The sequence below is a fragment of the Mandrillus leucophaeus genome, unplaced genomic scaffold (genome assembly GCF_000951045.1).
Source record: "Mandrillus leucophaeus isolate KB7577 unplaced genomic scaffold, Mleu.le_1.0 Scaffold187, whole genome shotgun sequence".
NCBI classification, from domain to species: Eukaryota; Metazoa; Chordata; class Mammalia; order Primates; family Cercopithecidae; genus Mandrillus; species Mandrillus leucophaeus.
The window spans coordinates 1,471,540-1,494,964 of NW_012101887.1; the positions used below are offsets into that span (position 1 = coordinate 1,471,540).

Consider the following 23,425-nt stretch of genomic DNA (forward strand, 5'->3'; position numbering starts at 1 on the left):
CCATTCACAATTGCTACAAAGAAAATAAAATACCTAGGAATCCAACTTACAAGGGATGTGAAGGACCTCTTCAAGGAGAACTACAAACCACTGCTCAATGAAATAAAAGAGGGCACAAACAAATGGAAGAACATTCCATGCTCATGGACAGGAGGAATCAATATCGTGAAAATGGCCATACTGCCCAAGGTAATTTATAGATTCAATGCCATCCCCATTAAGCTACCAATTACTTTCCTCACAGAATTGGAAAAAAGTACTTTCAAGTTCATATAGAACCAAAAAAGAGCCCGCATTGCCAAGACAATCCTAAACCAAAAGAACAAAGCTAGAGGCATCATGCTACCTGACTTCAAACTCTACTACAGGGCTGCAGTAACCAAAACAGCATGGTACTGGTACCAACACAGAGCAATGGAACAGAACAGAGCCCTCAGAAATAACACCACACATCTACAACCATCTGATCTTTGACAAACCTCACAAAAACAAAAAATGGGGAAAGGATTCCCTACTTAATAAATGGTGCTGGAAAAACTGGCTAGCCATATGTAGAAAGCTGAAACTGGATCCCTTCCTTATATCTTATACAAAAATTAATTCAAGATGGATTAGAGACTTAAATTTTAGACCTAAAACCATAAAACCCTAGAAGAAAACCTAGACAATACCATTCAGGACATAGGCATGGGCAAGGACTTCATGTCTAAATCACCAAAAGCAATGGCAACAAAAGGCAAAATAGACAAATAGGATCTAATTAAACTAAAGAGCTTCTGCACAGCAAAAGAAACCACCATCAGAGTGAACAGGCAACCTACAGAATGGGAAAACATTTTTGCAGTCTACCCAAGTGACAAAGGGCTAATATCCAGAACCTACAAAGAACTCAAATTTACAAGGAAAAAAAAAAAACAACCCCATCAAAAAGTGTGCAAAGGATATGAACAGACACTTCTCAAAAGAAGACATTTATGCAGCCAACAGACACATGAAAAAATGCTCATCACTCGCCATCAGAGAAATGCAAATCAAAACCACAATGAGATATGATCTCACACCAGTTAGAATGGCAATTATTAAAAAGTCAGGAAACAACAGATGCTGGAGAGCATGTGGAGAAATAAGACCACTTTTACACTGTTGGTGGGACTGTAAACTAGTTCAACCATTGTGGAAGACAGTGTGGCGATTCCTCAAGGATCTAGAACTAGAAATACTATTTGACCCAACCATCCCCACGTATGTATTACTGGGGATATACCCAAAGGATTATAAATCATGCTGCTATAAAGTCACATGCACACGTATGTTTATTGTGGCACTATTCAAAATAGCAAAGACACGGAACCAACCCACATGTCCATCAATGACAGACTAGATTAAGAAAATGTGGCACATACACACCATGAAATACTATGCAGCCATAAAAAAGGATGTGTTCATGTCCTTTGTAGGGACATGGATGCAGCTGGAAACCGTCATTCTCAGCAAACTGTCACAAGAACAGAAAACCAGTGCCACATATTCTCACTCATAGGTGGGAACTGAACAATGAGAAGACTTGGACACAGGAAGGGGAACATCTCACACTGGGGCCTGTCATGGGATGGGGGAGGGGGGAGGGATAGCATTAGGAAATATACCTAATGTAAATTACGAGCTAATGGGTGCAGCACACCAACATGGCACGTGTATACATATGTAACAAACCTGCACATTGTGCACATGTACTCTAGAACTTAGAGTATAATTTTTTTTTTAAGTGTCTTATTGCCATTTCTGGGGTTTGAAAAGAAAGTAAAAGTAGATGTATATGTTCACTTTGCCATATTTACCATAAATCTATTAATATTTTACTTGAATAATTTTCTGGTTTTTCACAGGAAAAGATACTTCAGATAACTGCTTTGAATAAAAACAGGCCAAAAACCCTCTGTTTTCTGGGATTTATATGAGAAAGTACATTCATTCTGTTTTTCACCAAACCTTTGACTCAGGTCAGTAAGTTGATTAATCAATTTTAGAAAATAGTTCTTTTCTCTGGGAAGATTTTTTTTTAAAAGTCAATAAATAGATGGACTTTGAAAGTAGTAAATGCCCTTTCACTGATAATTTTTCATGCTCACAGAAAACCAGCAACTTCCATCTGCAGATTATTTTGGAAGACTCTTGCCTGAAGTTGACATTTCTTTCTGTTAGCACCGGTGTGTCCAGAATTGGTGGGTTCTTGGTCTCGCTGACTACAAGAATGAAGCCGCGGACCCTCACTGTGAGTGTTACAGTTCTTAAAGATGGTGTGTCTGGTGTTTATTCCTTCAGAGGTTCAGACGTGTCTGGAGCTTCTTCCTTCTGGTGGGTTCGTGGTCTTGTTGGCAGGAGCGAAGCTGCAGACCTTCACAATGAGTGTTACAGTTCTTAAAAGTGGCACATCTGGAGTTGTTCATTCTTCCCAGTGGGTTCGTGGTCTCACTGGCTTCAGGAGTGAAGCTGTAGACCGTCACAGTGAGTGTTACAGCTCTTAAAGGCAGCATGGACCCAAAGAGTGAGCAGCAGCAAGATTTATTGCAAAGAGCAAAAACAACAAAGCTTCCACAGTGTGGAAGAGGACTGGAGCTGGTTGTCACTGGCTGAGCCGGGTTGCCACTGGCTGGTCCGGGCAGCCTGCTTTTATTCCCGTCTGGCACCACCCACATCCTGCAGATTGGTCCATTTTACAGAGAGCTGATTGCTCCGTTTTGACAGAGTGCTGATTGGTGCATTTACAATCCTTGAGCTAGCTAGACACAGTGCTAGGGGGAAAAGTTTTCCAAGTCCCCACTAGGTTAGCTAGACACAGAGTTAGCTAGATACAGAGCACCAACTGGTGTATTTACAAACCTTGAGCTAGACACAGAGTACTGATTGGTGTATTTACAAACCCTGAGCTAGACACAGAATGCTGATTGGTGCATTTATGATCCCTTAGCTAGATATAAAAGTTCCCCAGGTCCCCACCAGACTCAGGAGCCCATTTGGCCTCACCCAGTGGATCCCGCACAGGGGCTGCAGGCAGAGCTGCCCGCCAGTCCCGAGCTGTGCCTGCACTCCTCAGCCCTTGGGCGGTCGATAGGACTGGGTGTCACGGAGCAGGGGGCGTTCCCCTTGGGCAGGCTTGGGCTGCACGGGAACCCACAGTGGAGGAGGGGTTTGGGCATGGTGGGCTGCAGGTCCTGAGCCTTACCCCATGGGGAGACAGCTGAGGCCCGGTGAGAACTGGAGCACAGTGCCATCGGACCAGCACTGCTGGGGGACCTGGAGCAACCTTTGTAGCTGCTGGCCTGGGTGCTAAGCCCCTCACTGCCCTGGGCCAGTGATACCGGCCCGCCGCTCTGTGTGCGGGCCCCCGCCGAGCCGGCGCCTGCGCCCACGGGAATTCACACTGACCTGCGAGCGCCCTCCGCACCCCACCCGCACTTCTCCCTCCACACCTCCCTGCAAGCAGAGGGAGCCGGCTCCGGCCTCGGCCAGCCCAGAGAGGGGCTCCCACAGTGCAGTGGCAGGCTGAAGGGCCCCTCAAGCACCGCCAGAGTAGATACCCAGGCCAAGGAGGCACCGAGAGTGAGGGCAGCTAGCACATTGTCACCTCTCACTGGCTTCATTCCGTTGTTGACAGCCTAGTCTGTCAAACTAGAAGAGCCGCTGACAGAAGTGATGAAGAACCAACATTGCGTCTGCTTTATTTTTTTTTTTTAGTACTTGTTCACATAGAAAGTATCCAAGACAAAATTCAAGCTAATTTGTAGATGTGAACAAATGTTCATAATGTAAGGCATTATCTCCCTAAAAATGTTATCATTTGTATTTGACAAGTTCAAGGTTGAGAACATCATCAAAAAGATGATCATAACTGCTATTGAAAAATTTATGTCTCTAGGAGCATTTTAAACGTGTGTTGAATTTCCCCAATATTCCTAACCTTGGTAGAGATGACTCTCCAATATTTGTTTATGTTTTTGCTTGAAGAACTCTTAGGAAATTCACCTCCCTGAGCAGAGTCCCAATATTGTATTTGAGGGACACTCTCTAAGTCATAAATCTCCTATGTCTGTGTGTAATGTCACTTCCTTCTGAGAGGACTTTCCTGCCCATCCTATCCAAAATAGCTCCTGGCCTGAAGCCTGTAATTCTCTCTTTTGCTTCCTTTATAACACGTATCTGAAATTATGTTGCCTATCATTTGCCTCCCTTTAACTATCTAGATACCCCCTACCAGAGGTAAACTCCACAAAGGCAAGGGCGTTGTTTGTCCTGCTTTTTCTGTACCCCAGCTCCAGCACCGTAGTCTTCACATTTCTTCAGTCTGACTGCTTCCTTGGCGGTTACTTGCTCCTTCATATTCTTCCTGCCCCAGTTCACCTTCTCAGAGAGACCTCTTTAACCACAGTCCAAAGTCTAATGACTATCTATTTCCTTCAGGGCCTTCAGTTGCAAGAAATCAAAAGTGACTTCAGTTGGTTAAGCAGAAAAAGAGTAATACAAAGATGTTTTGTGGTTTACAGAATTGTTGAGAGGGCTGGAGAGCTAGGCTTGGGCTCAGCTTCCAGAACAGCATCTAAAGCTATATTGCAGAAGCAGAACTTATCTGATGAAGGAGTAATTCTAGCTACCAAAGGCAAGTTGGCTGTTTTGTGCTGTATATTACCTTGTAGCCCCAGCTACTATTACAGGAGGGAGGGAGATAGAGAGTGAGAAAGAGATAGTGGAAAAGAGGGCTGGAGGGATGGAAAGAAGGAGGAAGGGAGGGAGGGAGAGAGAGAAATTACCTGAACTCTCCTTCCCTTTTGCATCAGTAGCCTCTAATTTAAATTCTAGCATGGCTGTATTATTAGTGGAGCCCAAGTCAAATGCCTGTCTCTAGCTGGAAAAGAGATACATAAATAACTCCTATAGGGGGAGCTAATCTTTGCCTAACGCCAAAATCCATGCATTAGAGCATTCTTAAAGCATTAAAAAGTTGACAGATGAGTCCATTATAGTCCCATTCACATCACTTCATTCATTTCACATCACTTCATTCATTTCCTTCTCACCTCTTATTAGCATATTTAGATGCCCTGTTATTTATATTTATTTTTATTTTCACTAGAATACAAGCACAAGGAGGATGGGAATTTTATTAGTTTCCTATTGGCTGCTGTGATTAGTTACCACAAATTGAGTACCTTAAAATAACACAGAACCTATCATCTTACAGTTCTGGAAATCAGAAATTTGACACAGGTCTCACTGGGAGAAAAGCAAGATGTTGTCAAGGCTGTGTTCCTTGTCTTATTGCCTCTCTTTCCACTTCAAAGCCAGCAACAGTGGGTTGAGTCCCTCACATTTTTTTTTTCTTTTTTCTTTTTTCTTTTTTTTTTCTTTTAATGTAGACAGAGTCTCACTCTGTCCTCCAGGCTGGAATGCAGTGGCATGATCTTGGCTCACTGCAACCCCCGCCTCCTGGGTTCAAGCAATCTTCTAGCCTCAGCCTCCCAAGTAGCTGGGATTACAGGCGTGTGCCACCACACCCAGCTAATTTTTGTATTTTTAGTAGAGATGGGGTTTCACCATGTTGGCCAGGCTGGTCATAAGCTCCTGAGCTCAGGTGATCCACGTGCCTCGCCCTCCCAAAATGCTGGAATTACAGGCATGAGCCACCATGCCTGGCCTCACATTTTTAATCTATCCTTCTCTTATCTCCTCTTTCTCCCAGCATGAAAAAAGGTTCAGATTTTAAGGACCGATCTGATTAGATTAGGCCCACCTAATCCATGATAATATTCCCATCTCAAAGTCCATACCCTCACATCTGCAAAGCCTTTTTTGAAATTTAATTTAATTTATTTTATTTTTTGACACAGAGTCTCTCTCTTTTGCTCAGGCAGGAGTGCAGTGGCGTGATCTAGGCTCACTGCAAGCTCCCCATCCTGGGTTCAAGCAGTTCTTGTGACTGAGCCTCGCGAGTAGCTAGAATTACAAGCATGCGCCACCACGCCCTGCTAATTTTTGTGTTTTTAGTAGAGATGGGGTTTTGCCATATTGGTCATGCTGGTCTCAAACTCCTGGCCTCAAGTGATCTGCCAACCTTGACCTCCGAAAATGCTGTGATTACAGGCTTGAGCCACCGCACCCAACCCTCAATAAATATTGATGAGATGAAGAAACCTAGATAATGGCAGAGTTGGATCAGCTTCTCTGTGCTCTCTGTGCCTTACACTCAGTCAGACTTCTCTGGGGCCAAGTCTGGTAGTAGAGGCGGATGTTTAAAAGGCAAAATTCTATCAACAGCCTATTGGGAGAAAAGATGAGTGTTTGGAGAGAAGCTGAGGCAGGGCTTCCATGTCTGCTAGACTTGCTGGCTTCTTGCTTCTAGCACTCCTGTTATCTCAAGCAGCCATGTATTTCTCATTCACTTGATACACTGTTTCCTTTCAACCCCCACATCCTCACCACCTGTTTATTTGTTTGAGCACCAATAAATAGCGTGGGCTCCCAGAGCTTGGTACCTTCGCAGCCTCCACACTTGCTATGGCCCCCTGGTCCCACTTTCTCTCTCAAATTGTCTTTTTCTCAATCCTTTGACTCTGCTGGACTTCTTCTCCACCATGACCTGGTGTTGGGTCTGATCACCCCAACAACAGCCCATATGGGAATGGCTGGCAGGGATGCTTCACCTAGAATCATTTTGACCTGGAATGCTGGGTCCCATATTTTCTACTTGTCCTGGCCATACAAGCCCTCGTCACTGGCAGTCAGATGTAGATCATAGAAAAATCCTTGGAAACTTGGGGGTCCCAGTAATGAATGGAAATGCTGAGACCAATCACACTCTTACAAACCAATTCAAGGTACTCTCAATTCAACTAAACCATGGCACTGTGACTGCTCAGAAAACTGAACATGTGTATTTAGTATTTTCCCCAACAAAACCCTGTAAAACATCCTCGTGCATGTGCCGAAGTGTGTGGGTGGACTGAGACCACACAGTTATCATGGCATCTCTTCCCATAGAGTCAATTTTAATACTAGCAGGTATTTTAAAGCATTGCTTAGATGTAAAACAAACATGAGGTCAGGTGCAGTGGCTCATGCGTGTAATCCTGGCACCTGGGGAGGCCGAGGTGGGTGGACCATTTGAGTCCAGGAGTTCAAGGCCAGCTTGGGCAACATGGCGAAACCTTGTCTATACAATTAAAAAAAAAAAAATTAACCAGGCATGGTGGTGAGTGCCTGTTGTCCCAGCTACTTGGGAGGCAGAGGTCAGAGGACGCTTAAGCATTGAGGTTGAGGCTGCAATGATTCATAATGGCTCCACTGTACTCCAGCCTGGGTGACAGAGCGAGACTGTCTGAAAACAAAAACAGAAACAATAAAAAACATGAACCTGTTATGGGGTGGTATATAATAATTGCTTAAATTTTTAAGGAAAACAACCACAAGATTTTAAAGGCATTTCAGACTCCTGCCTTGACTTACTCTCTACAGTTCTCTTTTTACCCTACCATCACTGGTGTAATTCTGTTGATGGAGTTTTGCCTCTCAAAACTTTCTCCTCTACTACCAGTTAGGGGTACTTTGGTAGAAAATGTTTTTTAAAAAAACTGTTCCAAACCTACCTAAAATATCAGCTATCTGGCTCATGATATGGTCTGACATAGAACAGACAGAAAGACTGTCCTGTCAGACCATATCATGAGCCGGAACATATAAGAACATATAACAGTCGTTCTGTCTTTCTGGGGCTAGAACGATCACTCATGAAAGATTACTAAGAGGTGATATTTTGTAGACATTATTCAAGGTTGACAAAATCCAAATTCTTGCTTTTTGGGTCTCTGAACAGCACCACGGTGGGTGGCAAGAATAAATGTCTTATGAAAGGCAGCAAAAAAGAAGCCAAGAAGAAAGGGATTGATCCATTTTCTAAGAAAGATTGTTATTATGTGGAAGCACTTACTATGTTCAACATAAGGAATATTGGAAAGACACTAGTTACCAGGATTCAAGAAACAAGAATTACACCTGATGACCTTAAGGGTCATGTGTTTGAAGTGGGACTTGCTGATCTGCAGAATAATGAAGTTGCATTTAAAATAAACAAGCTGATTACTGAAGATGTTCAGGGCAAAAACTGCCTGACTGACTTCCATGGCATGGATCTTACCCATGACAAAATATGTTCCATGGTCAAAAAACGGTAGACCATGACTGAAGCTCATGTCAGTGTCAAGACTACCAATGGTCATTTGCTTGGTTAGTTCTGTATTGATTTTATAGAAAATGCAACAGTTAGATACAGAAGACCTCTTATGCTCAGCACCACCAGGTCTGTCAAATTCAGAAGGAGACAACGGAAATCATAAACAAAGAAGTATAGACAAATGACTTCAAAGAAGTGGTCAATAAATTGATTCCAGACAACGTTGGAAAAGACATAGAAAATGCTTGCCAATCTATTTATCCTCTTCATGATGTATTCATTAGAAAAGTAAAAAGCTGAAGAAACCCAAGTTTGAATTGGGAAAACTAATAGAGTTTCATGGTGAAGTTAGTTGTTCTGGAAAAGCTACCGGGGACAAGACAGGTGCTAACGTTGAATGAGCTGATGGATATGAGCCACAAGTCCAAGAATCTGTTTAAAGTTTGATTTTAATAGTGGCAAATAAAAAAGCCTATTTGTCTGCAGCCAGTTAAGTTGATCGAGCTCTTTTCCTCATGGAGGCTTGGTGTGCAATGACTGCAAACAGCAGGGTCCTTGGTAGTGTACGCAGCCTGTTTCTTGTATGGGTTGCCTCTAAGGGTCCTTGGAGATAGCCCTTTCCAAGGTATGCTTATGTCTCTGACCTTATGCTGTCCCTGTGTAGGCTGTAGACAGGTATGCAAGGTGCCATTGGAAAGCTTCAGAGCATCATAGCCTGGGTTCATATTGGCCAAGTCATCAGGTCCATCTGCACCAAGCAGAACAAGGAGCATGTGATTGAGGCCCTACACAGTGCCAAGTTCAAGTTCCTGGCTGCCAGAAGATCCACATTTCAAAGAAGTGGTACTTTATCAAGTTCAGTTTGAATGAAGTTGGAGACATGGTGGCTGAGAAGTAGTTCATTCCAGATAACTATGGAGTCAAATACATGCCCAGTTATGGCCCTCTGGACAAATGACAAGCTCTCTACTCATGAAGGTTTCCACTGTGTGGCCATCTCCTAATGCCAAACAATAAATCCTACTTCCTATCAAAAAAAAAAAAAAGTGTTCCGTTTGTGGGGGAAAAAAAATCCAAATTCTTTAATAAGGTTTCTAAGTTCACAGATTCCTGGATCAATGAATTTGACACCAAGATCCTTAGGCAATAAGAATGCAATGTTTTCCTTGGTCACTCCTCTCCTACTTTTCTCTAGACACCCAAACCCCTAAGGTAATCATGAGCTTTTCATGGTGGCTTCATTCCTTGGAATTCTCAGTTCTCTAATCTGATGCCTGACAGGAAATGAGTACTCGATATTTGTTGGCATTGCATTCTGGGACACACTCCCCAGATTCTCCATGTTCTAAAATGACCTCTCACTTTTTAATTGTTATTTCTCTGTTTTCTGCCCTGCAACCTCACCATGAACAATAAAACTGAGCTCTCGCTAACTCCCATAACAGAGAACCAAGAAAATTGATTATTCATCTAAAGTAATTCTTACTAAAATATGAACGGCTGGAAAGTATATTAGCTTATATTTTGAAAGTAGAAAAGATATTCAAATTATTTCATTCAATATGGTAGGAATTACATCTGTTTTGTTCATTCTCAGATCTCTAATCCAGTGCCTGACAGGAAATGAGTACTTGATACTTGTCGGTTGACTCGGAGAATATTTGGAGATGGTAGCTTTGAGTAAGGAAGGTACCTTAGTAGTCAAGTTTTTCTTTCACTGCCTGTGTTCTTACTTATTTTGGCAGACATACAAATAAGGCCAATAGTTTTGTAGTATTAATTGTTTTTCACTACTTGTAGCTAAAGATTTCCCTCATCTATGTTGTAGCATAATTATATGTTGGGGTTTTGTGTTGGGGGGGAAATGAATGTTTTGACTTAGAAATTTCTCTTCCTGCGAAAGATGTTTTAAAATTTTTCTTCTAGACCTGTTTGGACATACCCTAATAAAAGAATAAGCTCATGGCTGGGGAATTCTAATGCAATTATCTATAGCATTTAACACATGGCAAGTGATCAATAAACACTGACTGAAATGAATTTATTTATTTATTTATTTTTGACAGAGTTTCACTCTTTTGCCCAGGCTGGAGTGCAGTGGTGTGATCTTGGCTCACTGCAACCACCGTCTCCCCGGTTCAAGTGATTCTCCTGCCTCAGTCTCCTGAGTAGCTGGGATACAGGCACCTGCCACCATGCTCAGCTAATTTTTGTATTGGTAATAGAGATGGGGTTTCACCATGTTGGCCAGGCTGGTCTAGAACTCCTGACCTTAAGTAATCCACCCGCCTTGGCCTCCCAAATTGCTGAGATTACAGGCATGAGCCACCGTGTCCTGCTGAAATGAATATGAAAGGCAATGTGGTAAAATCCAGAGCCTAAAATAAAACTCGAGGTTCTCAATCCATACTCAGCCAATTGTGTGATCGAGTTCAAGTCATTTAACTACTTTGATGAGTGGTTTTCTCCCATTATTTCCACATCCTGCTCCAAGCCCACTAACCTGTGAGGCTTAAGATCTTCAATTAAAGTTGTACTAAATTGTTTTCGAAGAAGATAAAAATGTCAACAATGGTACAAATTATACAGGTTATAACTCTGTTACACTTCCAGAAGGAGATTTAAGATGCAATACATAAAATATCAGCTACGTGGTTGCAATGAGCAATGATAGAATTTAATTTTGTTATATTTTCAGATGAGCTCATCCATGTTCTAGGTAAAAGCTAAACACAGAAAATAACATGGCCTCATGCTTAAGGGGAAATGTGTAATAGTGCCCACTGGGAAAATGGAACAATCGAGATGTGGCTCTAACAGTGACCTTGCTTGCCAGGCCTTTCCTGCCCATGTTTTCCTTCCTTTGGTCGTCCTCTTCTTCTGGGGGTACACTTTCACCGGCAAGGAGTATAAAAAAGCTATTACAAAAAGAAACCAGTAAAGTAATAAAATGCTGACCCAGTGGGCAAGGGAATTAATTCTCTAACTACAGAATGGTGTGTAGGAAAATATGTACAGACAGGAGATGAATTAAAAGAAGCACTGTGCATGTTACGAACTTGAACAGGAATTTTTCAAAACCCTATAATCTCACTTTTTCCCTGCCTTATTTTTCTGGATATATTTGACAGCTCAGAATTTCTCAGTGACTCTTTTTAAAAAATTTCACATATTTTTGGTTCATCTTTTTTCCCTCCCCTTTGCAGTCTTTAAGCTCTCATCCTAACCTTACAAAAAAGAAAGAAAGGAAAAAAAAAGAAGAATCACAGGGCTGGGCTGGGGCTGACATGTAGCTCTCTATTTCAGAGGAACCTCAACTTCTCTGCATTTGTGTCTCTTTATCTGTATAGTGGGCATAATAATACCTGTCTCAACTGTGAAACAAGAACATGTGACTAGCAAGTGGGAGGACATGTGCAAAAATTAACCTCTTCAGTGGCATCATCACTATCTCTCCTCTCAAATCTCTCTTCAACTAGGTAAAAGACTAGTTGCATGCCTCCAGGGCCCAGGTCCTTTCATGCTTTTCTATGGCCACATCCTCTTACTTGCCCACCCTGTAAATATTATTTTATTTGTCTGTACTGCCATCCCATTTTATTTTTTCTGTTTCTCTCCTGTTTTTAGCTCAAATGAACAAATAGCTTATCAGTATTTACAATCTATTTAGGAATAATTTTTTAAAGCCACATATAATTCCATTCCTGTGTGAAATTAAAATGCCTATTCTAATTCTTTCTTAAATTGGAACCATGTGAAATTTTCTTTAAAACCTATTAATCATATTTACATCGTATTTTTAAAAATTAAGCTTTGTTATTAATCATATTTACAAATAGAAAGCTTAATTTTAATATTTTTATATATTCACTATAGTTACTGATTTCCTCTTTGCTCTAACTGCCCTCTTTTGAAATTGCCCCTACAAAAACACCTTTAGTGTTTATAGAAATAGAGTAGGATAAGTAGAACCAATTCCCCAAACTCCTAAAAATTTTTGTAGGAAAAATATCTCCTTCACACTGTCCACACCAACTCAGTACTATGAAAACATTTTTTTCCTTTCATCTCTACAATGTGAAGAAAAAATAAAAATTGAAAGTTTGGTTCCCACATTACTTCAAGAATATAATTTTTTTGTTAGATAAGGATCCCAAAATACTTCCTACAACATAGCCCCTACTGTTCCTTGTTTAGTCCAGATTATTGTTTTAAAGAAAGCAAATTAAACAAAGGTATTGGTGACACTGGACTGGAGTTCTCTGATGCAAAATTATAGATCTCTGGGGATCTTTCAAATATGTCTTACCTAGTTGCTATTTATCATCAAACATACCGAAATGTTTGTAGTGTGTGAATATTTTAAAACAAACCTAGCATAGTGTCTGAGTACAGAGTTAAGTCAATAGTTTGCCAACATCCCTTTGTTTCTTTATATGCATTTAGCTACTGCTATACCTTTTTCAATGAATGAAGCAGATCTGAGCACAAACAATAAAAGAAAGCAAAAATTACCAGGTTTGGACTTCACTTCACAGCTGGAAAGATTCTGCTGAGGCTGCCAGCAGGGGATCTTGCGTATTAATACCCTACCTGGAAGAGCTGACATGTTGAAAATGAGATTAACACCTTCCTGTTTTACATTAACTAAGGCTAAAGTGTCATTTGCCTTATCAGGAGAAAAAATTTAATACTGAAATGATGGGGTTGCAAACAAGGTATGGTTCTAAGAAAATGTTAAAATATGAGGTAGGGGTTTTGTGGTGGTGGTAGTGATTCTTTCAAGATAAATACCTGTACAAATAAAAGCCAGAATTATCAGGATAACTCAAAAGCTGAACATAAACACATGTAGCACAACAACTCCTTTTCAGGCCATTGCTAATTGACACAGTAAATAACTTGTCAGACTGCTTAAAAAATAAAAATAAATGAATACACTATGTCAAAGAGTACTGATGCTTAGGTATTTGTTGCCAATTCCAGACTAGCCTAGAAAGAGAAGAGCTAATATAAATGATTTATTCATTCAGATATAAGATAGCACTTTTTAATTCTCTCACTTCACAATTCATCTAGTTACATATTTACTAAAGATGAGCATTTAGATGAAAAAAATATTAAAAATTCTAATGTGAGGAAGCCTCAAAATCATTGTCATGTATAAGTGGGAATGAGGTGGGAGAAGAGGGCCAGGAGTGGCTTGACATCTCCCTCATCCAGACATGCTCAAAACAGGTACTAGTGGCCTTTTCTCAGGCTCAGAAAGCTGAGATATCATCCATACGTACATCATCTTCAGTTGATAGAGTCACTCTGCTGTGCCAGGCCCTCTTGTAGGAGTGACAGAGAAACCAGAAGGACAGATAAGTTCTTTGTGCTCCAGGCCTCCTGGCCTGGGTGCAGACAGACATCAACAGTGGCCAGAATACAAAACCAACTCCAGTGGGTGAGACAGGAAAGACATAAACGTCTTCACTAGGAGCCCTGGGGGAGGGAGAATAACTCTTCTGGGAGGATCTGGGAAAATTTCCTAGAGGAGATGTGGTGTAAGTTGGATCCCACAGAATGGGTAGGGTTTTAACAGGTGGGAAGGAAAAATGGTGGAGAGGACTCTCTAGGGAGAATGGACCAATTCATCATATTTTGACACCACGATCACATGGAGCATTATGGTGTAATAGACACCCAAAATATATCAGTGAAAAATATGTTGTTATGGAGATTATAGTCAGTAATCCACTTTTTTTTTGGGGGGGGGGATGGAATGTCGCTCTGTCACCCAGGCTGGAGAGCAGTGGCATGATCTCCACTCACTGCAACCTCCGCCTCCTGGGTTCAAGCAATTCTCCTGCCTCAGCCTCCCTAGTAGCTGGGACTACAGGCATGCACCACCATGCCCTGCTAATTTTTGTAGTTTTAGTAGAGACGAGGCTTCATCCTGTTGGCCAGCATGGTCTTGATCTCTTGACCTCATGATCCTCCCACCTCAGTCTCCCAAAGTGCTGGGATTATAGGTGTGAGCCACCGCGCCCAGCCAGTAATCTACTTTTAAAAAAACTATATATGTATACTGAATATACAAGTGATAAGAAAGAGGAATAAAATCGGCCTTTATTCTGCTTGCTAAATGTCTACTATTCAAGTTTTAAGAATAACACACACTGGTAGCTATTGTTTCTATTCATTTCAGAGCTTCTAATTGCTGCTATGGGGTCTCAATGAGAAAGAAGGGAAGTGGGGAGGGGGCAATGAAAATGCATGAGATTTTCAGGAATGCCAACAATGTGAAGTTGGAATCCTACTCTAACTACTTTCATTCATTCTTCCAAAGGTGACAGTGGTCTGTTGTGTTCAAAATTAGCTGGAAGAGGACAAGCGGTTTTAAGGTAGCACAAGGGAAGGCAACTTAATACCTCCCTAAGGAGAAACCACATGGACTGTGCTGGTGGAGAGGATAATAATAGCAATAATAATAATTTTTAAAAAAGAGTGTAGAGGTGGGTTGGCAAGGGTGGGGAAGGAGTTCTGATAACTTGGAATGAGGTGGGAGGAAGAGGTGGAGGTAACCTTTGCAGGTGTTCAAGGAGGATTTGTAAGGGATGCAAAAATAAGGACAACTGAAGCTGTGAGGCGGGATACAGGAACATATCCAGTGAGCTTCTAGGAATAATGGAGAGCACACATTGCATCATCAGGATCACTGAGACCCGAATCCTCTGGGGACGTCATGTCTTTTTTGTACTAGATGTTTTGAAGCTTGAGCTGGGGCGGGGGGTGAGGCGGGGAGAGTGAAAGAGGAGGGGAAAATCACTGGGAAAAATTAAGCAGTCTGAAAGGAGGGTAAGATTATGAAGATAAATGTTTACATCTCTGCTTCTTTGTATCTCTTGAAATGAAACTGTTTTTGAATAGTGCAGCATCTGTACTGTAAGAACGTGGGCATTGTGAACAAATTGACTGCCTCAGATGATTTGACACATTTTGATTTCTGCTTAGGAAAATATCTGTTAATCCTATTAGATTGAGAAGGAGAGGGTCCTGAGCAGGAATGCAAAAGATCAAATCCTTCCCCATCTTGTGCACACTCTCCCAATGCCAAGGTATTAAAGTCTCAGCTATTTCCAAAGACCCGGTGCCTTATCCCTGACCTGCTTGGCATTATATCAAAATCCCTTCTTCTCCACCTTTCCATCCTTGCCTGGCACTAGCTAAAATCATGACAAAACTGGATGGCTGCCCTCTTTCTCTGGCAAGCTAAAGCAGAAAAGAGATCTTATTTTATGCTTTCCTCTTTATGTAATTTTGCTTCTTTTCTTCCATCCTTCTTCCTATTCTTTTCTTCCTTCTCCCTCTCCCTTTTTTTGTCTTCTTTATGTGGTTTGCTGTTTGCTAATATCCAACTCCAGACCATTCTTTGTGTTTGGCAAAGGAAGCAGTTTTATTGTTTGGTAACTCCAGGGGGGATATAGTGTCTATGATGTTGTCTAGGCCAAACCTCCCCCAGGAAGGTTAACTACCTCTACCCTACTCTCAAAAGGGAAAGGATGGCAACCACACACTTGAGCACCAGCCATTCTCTTTCGTGAGAAAGTGGATCTGTTCCTGCCCAGGAGTACTTTTTCTTTCCACAATGGTGTAACTCAATATTGCAATGCAATTAATTTACTGAGATCAGGACCAGTTATCTGGAATCTGAATCTATAGAGTGCACATTAGGAATAAGGGCAACAGAAGACAATTTTTTTTTTTTTCCCTAACGACTTTCTGAGAAAAGGTTCTTCTTGGAGCGACACCCAAGTCTGATCAAAGGGTCTGTTCATCTGTCTCAAGAACCAACGCTGAAGCCCAGCATGGAGCTAAAAATATGCACTCACAGTCCTAGAAAATTGTATTCATTAAACTCTACCTACAGGTCCTCACCCAGAATCTGCTCTATGCCAAAGCAGCGTGCTGCTGTTAATCCTCCTTTATAGATTAGGCAGTAAAATAAAGAGGGTGGGGCTGAAATGCAGGGGAAGTCTGCACACGTGTTTGGAGAAGAAGAAAAGGAAAAGCACAGGGAATTCTTGTTCTCTCCTTCATGTTCCGAGTTGCCAGGGTTGTCCAGACACCACCGAGAGACACAGGGCTTTTTAGCGTTCACTGTATTTTCACTTCCACCGGGTAAGTGCTACATGTAAAATGGGAATTTAGAGACAAGATCAAATAAATGCCTTTCAAACTGTGGCACACTGTTATTTTTGGATCCCATCCTTCTTTGTGTGTTAAGAAGGAAATAATAATAATCATAGCTGACATTATTGAGCACTTACTATGTGCCAAGCACTGTGGTAAGTTGTTATTTACATAATCTCATTTCATTCTTCACGATCTCTGAGCTAGGTGCTTGTGTTGCCACCATTTTGCAGATGATGACATTACAGTTTAGAAAGGCAAAGTAACTTGAGCAAGTAAGTGGCAAAGCTGGGATTTGAACCCTAAGCTTCCAAAGTCTTGCTCATAACGTCTATGCCACAAATATGCCATCTCTAAATACTTCCCTTAAAAGTATGTTTTCTGGTTTTTATTTATGATTTTGGTGACTGCTCCTTAATAATAGTTCTACTATTATCTTAATCTTTACCATTTTCTGCAATCAAGTGATAGGATTCCTTGGAAGCTGGAAGTGTGTTCTTCCTCACCTTTGTATCCCCTGCAGCTCTTAAAGCAATGTATCTTGCACAGAATAGGAGCTAAATAATTATGTGTTGAAATGCACTTTACATTATCTCTGTATCTAAATAAAACCCATCTAAACGAGTCCACTTCCCAAACATTGGGATTTTCCTCCTCTTTGTAGCCATCCCTTTCTTCTTGTTTTGCTTTCGAAAGGTTGATTTTGAACTGGAGGGACATTGCAGTTGTCTTGTCACTTAGCGGGATTTGAAAGTGAGAGTCTGTGTAGTGTTTTAGCCTGCCCTCAGCAATCAGGCCTCACACTCGCGAGGCTCTGATTGTAGGAGTTGCCTTATTTGCATTGATGAGGATGAGCCAGCTGCTAGAGCATACAGAACTGCACCTGACACAATCACGGAGTTCAGGATTAGCACGGGGAATCAGGAATCCACTGGGCTGGCTGCGTGGCAATCTCAGCCCTACATTAGAGTCACTCATGCAAAATGACCCAAATTTGCAATGAGCACAATTAGCAATCCAAAGATGCATGTTAATTTGGGGGCCTGATATTTTCTTACATTTCCCTAAATTAAAAATAATAAATACATTCTTTCCTAGACAAGTCTGGACATGAAAACAATTCAGGGGATTATGAGTTTGTAAAAAATGTGCAAACCCCAGAAAATGTGGTTTCTTTGGGTAACCAGCCACTGCCCACCCCCCCCCAAAAGTATTAAGTGTGGCATCAAATAGGGTAAGAGCTTTGTGGTATCATGCCCCTTTTTCAATCAGTGGAAAACAACTATTTACAAGGATAAAAATAATTATAGCTATAACAGGCAGAAAAGAAAAATTTAAGCATAAAAAGGTTCTGGTATTTTATATTATGTATTCATATTTCTGAGACTATGTTTGGATCACATATAACCACAGATATACTCAACTATTTCTGAATTTACTAAAAGTACAAGAGATCGTGTTGAATTTTTATTAAACAGAGTTTATAAATCAAATTGAACATTCTCCAACTCTGGGCTGTGTTTCCATATGTTTGCAATCTATAGGTGTTGAAATGCTCACCTATACTTTAGGAAAAAAAAAAAACCCACAACATTTTGCAAAGATTGAATAAATGATCATTCGAAGCAAAAGCATGCAGTTCAAAAGCTAAACCTCCCATTGGAGAACAGAAAATTTAATGAGCTTTTAATGGAATGCAATGCTCAGAGTAGTAAATTATTTGTTAGTTGACGATGCAATCAGCATGCTGATTAAGGTTGCTTGGTTTTTTACTAAACATTAACTGAATGAAAACGGGTAGTCCTTGTTCTGCTTGGGGGGCTTTAAGGAAGCAAATGGACTTTCAGAACAGAGATTGTCAATAAAGGTGAGTGCACTCCAGGTGTCATTTGAATATGATGATAAAATACTAGTGATAAATATTTAAAAGCATTTTAAATCCACAATGTTCGCCTAGGGTATTATGGACTCTGTTTAAAGAAACAGTGGGCCTTAGCAGGCCTAACAACAATCCCTCTATCTCTCTCTAGAAAGAAATATCTAGATCTGCTTTCTTTTATTGCAAAAGAAAAAAGAGGGGTGGGTATGCTTTGAAAATATGAACCAGCATGGATGCAGAGACCAGGAACGATTGGGAGTTTGGAATGTAAACCTAAAAAGAGACAAAAAGGACAAAAATCAAAACAAAGAAAAAATATTCTGACAGCAAATAAAAGAGACATCTGTTTCTCTGGATAGATTAAGATAAAAATTTAATTAAGCAGTTTCAATATTCCAATGTTTAAAAATAATTGCTATTAGAATATATATATATATTGAAATTTATAAATGATGGCATTCTGAGGGCAAGAAATATTGTGATATTGGAGTTATATTCTGTCTAATTTAGAGGGTCTGAAAAGGAACAAAGAAAAAGAACAAAACTTGGAAATACCTTATGTAATGCTTATTTTTGTTGTTAGATTGTTAATACAGAATTTATTTTAAAAATTATTTACTGTATATTAATCGATATGTACATTAGTCATAAATTATTGATTTTGAGAGAGATTTTGTTACTATTTATACTGCCAGATTTATTTCTCTCCCAAAAGAGGGATTTTTTATTTGTTTTTCTCCCTACCAATTGAAGAATTGTGGGTTTGTAGGTTAATTTTCTTTGAACAGCTACAAAGTTCTTTTTCTATAAATCCCAATTAGTTTCATTATCGGTGATTCTCTGGCAATGATCAGGTACCCTTAAAATCCGATAAATAACTACCTCTCACTTTTAACTATTCCTGTTTATGACCCAAGAGGTTAAAAGCCTTTGACTGGCATTTGACTTCTGACCTCATATAAATGTTATCTTATCAGTTCCTGCTTGTTAACTTGTATTGAGTGCTTGTCCCTGATGGCTTTTAGATAAAGGGTTGTGGGGGTTTTTCCTTTTTTTTCTTTTTAATATATTTCCTGTAGGAACTAAACCATTTGCTTTGTTCTTTGCCTAGTGCAGTCAAGTCTGCTCAGTAACCTGCTATAAATCTATTAGAAAGAGCCAAATATGCTTTTATTTATTTCCCAGATTATTTTTAGTTTAGCTTTATGGGTGGAATTTTATGATAAAAATATATTTATTATAATTAATAGTAATAATTACTAGTGATCTTAATCTTTTAACCTGTTTGTCAGGAAACTGGTTAGCTTAGTATTTTCTCTTTTTAAAAAAATATTAACAATTAAAAAAATTTAGCATTGCATTTTGCACCAGCATGAGATGAGTTAGATAATTTATGGAAATCTTGTCTCCCCAGACTTCAGAAGTCTGGCTAATGAGAGAGTCATCAGTAAGATATATCTTTTTTAAAACATCGAATCCAGACCATGAACTGTGCATTTTCTAACCTTTGGGGAGAAAGGTGGTGGCCTGGCGCCTTCCTTTGCCCTTCTGTCCTAAGAATTAAGAAGGATTTTGGCCTTTTATTCCATTTGCAGCTGTGTGTGTTGTTCACACATTCAAGTGTGTATGTGTGTGAGTCTAGTCACTATGTACAAACCTAAATACATTTGAATGTTTGCATTTTAATCCCTTTCCATACCTCGATGGCATCATGAGGGTATTCTAGGCAGATGTTGGTGCCTCAGAGGCTGCCTCATTTGCAAATGACCTACAATGTGATTTCTAAACAAAATATTACATTAATTTTCATGTGGAAAACAGGCAGTAAGGAGGGGGAAGAAGGAAGAGGCAGCCATCTTGGAGTCGTTTTGCCTTTTAGCCTCATTCTTTCGCCTCCTAAGGCTCGACAGTTAGAATATTATCTTTATTTTTAATTGGCCCTCAACATAAAGCAAGAGGCATATACAAGAGACCTTTGTATTCATGTTTAGAGTAGCAGAAAAGTTGTAACCTCTTTGGACTTTAAATAATAACTGCTACTATAGCCAAACTACAGCTATTATTCTCTAAACTTCTAAATAAATATACATATAAATGAAGCATATGCTACAGCTTGTAAGAGACCTGTACAAAACTTATTAAGGGAAACAAATGTCTATTTGGACCATTCATTTACTGCTATCTAAAGAATTAATATGTCAGTAAAGTTATCTGCCCTTCCTCCTCCCCATTCTTTCTTTTCTCCCCAAACACATACTCACATGCACGCACATAAACACACGCATTCAGACACCCCCACTATGGAGAAATGGCAACCCTGGAAACTTTTTTTAAAAGAGGAATTCCCTTTCTCTTAGATCATGGGTATTTAAGAAAGAGGGAGAGAGAGAGGAAAAAAAAAAAAACAGCTTTTATGTTTTATTTTATTTTAATTTTCTGTGTGTGGAGAGCTGCTATGGCTCCATAATGTCCCAACCCTGCTTTCATCACGCTCATATTCTGGCAACACACAGGTTTAATGCAATTTGTCCTAACTTTTCATTTCAACCATTGCTTTTCTCAAAGTGGTCAGAGTTTAAAGACTGCAAAAGCAGAGGGAAAAGAAATACCACGGCAGGGGGAAAAAAACAAACCAACCCCCAAACTGGTGCTGGTATTCAGTGCATTGACACATTCTCAAATGTTTTCTCTGTAGTTATAACACAAAAGCGCTTTCTTCCCTGTTTTGATGTGTTAAAGACGGAAAGAGAGAGGACACTTCGAAGTGGTAAAATAAGTATTTGGAAAGCACAGGGAAAGTATTTCTCCTTTGAATGTCCAGAATGTGTCAATAATGTGTAGATACTCTACCATTTAATATTAATTAAATTTTAAAAGATGGAAAAGAGATGAAAAGTTAAATTTAGGCACATTGTCTCTCATGTGCTGAACTTTTAGCTATCAATGTTGCCTTCTGTTTTGCATAATTAGAAGTGCATCCAAAGCCAGTCACTTTACTGTGTGTAAGATAAGGATAACAAGGATGCTAAGTCTCCCTGAGAAGGGTGTGAGTGGATCAATAATACATTATTGTTTAATTTTGACATTTGGCAGAAGAAACCATAAACTTTTACTCCTGTAATGTCAGTAATCTGAACTAATTTTCCTAGGCAATATTATTTGCAGATTGTTTTACTGAGTGAAACAAATAAGAATTTGAAAGACAAAGATGACCTGATTCTTAAACACTGGCTCCTAGTCTAAGGACCAAATTCTCTGAGTTGAATCCCAGAGTCCTTCACAATTGTACTGTCTACCCTGGCTTTTTAAAAAAGATTTTAAAAGGTAAGCTAGACGATTTCAAAACTGATGAAAGTTATGCCACCATTCTTATTTATATCTAATTCATGTTTTAATATATAGTCAGAAGTTTTAGTAGACCTAGAGTACAAAGAAGTGTTTACTTAAATCAGTTTCTAAACCAGTAGAAACTAACTTCCCCAGAATATTTTTGATGTAATCATTTTAAATCATTGTAATTAGAAGAACAATAAGATGACGAGAAACCAAGGCCCTCGGTTTTTCTGTATGGCTGTATCATCCAGCTTCATAAAGTTACTTAATGATGTATTTTAAAATATTGTTTATGTGAATGTAAACTTACCCTAATTATATACTAAGAAATGTAGTCCATTTGATTTTTTCCCATTCCTTGCCTCAAAAATAAAACCTGCTCTGTTTGGAAAAAGCTGAGGCTTCTGTGATTTCATGGACCTTTTTATATTTCAGCAAGGAAGTGGAGGTCATGGAGTCAAAACTATCAAAATTTTCAGGACCCAAGTTATTGCTGTAAGGTTTTATCCTTTCCTTTGTGAAGGCTGATGCAGATGGATTTCTAGTTTCCTTTCGTTTCTGTCCTCTTGTCTATGTGTTTTCTTTATTTGTATAAATTGCATTGTCCTTTCTATAAGAATGTTTGAGCACACTCTCCCTGATAGATTCTCATTCTCACTCCTCTCAGCTTGTTTGAGATTTAGAATGGGGGTGCTTTTCCTTATTTTAAAAGCTTTGCAATTTTAACTCCGAGAGCCAAGACTGGTTTTCTATCCATCGGGACCTGCTCAAAGGTCACCCTCAAGATCATAAGCCATGTTCACATCCTTCTCATGGGAAAATGATAAAATAATATCCACAGGCATCTGATACTAGGGGCATGGCCTGGACACACACCTTGCCCTCTTCCCCTTGACCTCTCATCTGCCCTGAAGAATGAATACATCCATCCCCAAAGTTGATGCTTCGAAGTGACCAGTCAGATGCTAGCAGGTCAGCTGGCTATCCTCTTGGATAGAGGGTCCATAAATTAAAGAAATGTTGGTGTGGTTGAAAGAGGAAGGTAGTCCAGCCCAAGGGAAGCCACGTAAATCTCTCCTGGAGCTTTGTTCCCAGTAGGGAGTGGGGGTGAGAGTTGGGGTAGCTGGGGGCTGTGGGCTGTTATTAATGCCCTGGCCTCCTGCAGTGGGTGCTAACTTGTTGTGCATGAGAGCTGCCACCATCCTTCCCAAACATCGGGCGCTTGGAAAAGTCAAGCACAGTTGAGCCCTGATTTTCATTTAATAGTCAAAACCAAGATGCATTTGGGCTATGATGATAGGACAGCTCCCTTGAAAAGATTATTTGAACTACAAAGGCATTCATTTAGGGCTAGCAATGTTGCAAAAGGGCCCGCTAGAAATTAGCAGCCTGTCCTGGTATTTGGAGAGCAAGAGTGACAACTTATTGGAAGTTCTCAAGGAATCATTTATATTTCACACTCCACTAGGCAGCTGATTTGAGATTGTCTGTTAGCATAACAAAGGCTCTGAGCCTGTGAACTTCAGAAACCTTTCGACCTCTTAGCTGCTGGCATGAATAGCCCCCAGTCCTGCCTATAGAGATCTCCCAAAGCTCCCCTGTTCGTGGCTAAATTGTTAATCAGGGTAATTTAATATAGTTTTCAATATGCCTCATCTCTTATTGGGAAAGGTATTCACAGCTTCCCTACCCCTGAAAAAAAAAGTTCTTTTATTCAGCTGTGAGAGGGGCAGCTGCAGACAGACCCCCATCCCTTGCTTCTCCCCCCAATCCTTCACAGCCGCAATGTTCTGAGCAGCAACCATAGAGAAGGG

General features: G+C 40.2%; 1 pseudogene; it reads left to right on the plus strand.

Moving 5' to 3' along the window:
- Positions 1 to 6,193: 6,193 nt before the first annotated feature.
- Positions 6,194 to 8,661, plus strand: LOC105538220 (annotated as a pseudogene).
- The last annotated feature ends 14,764 nt before the right edge of the window (positions 8,662 to 23,425 follow it).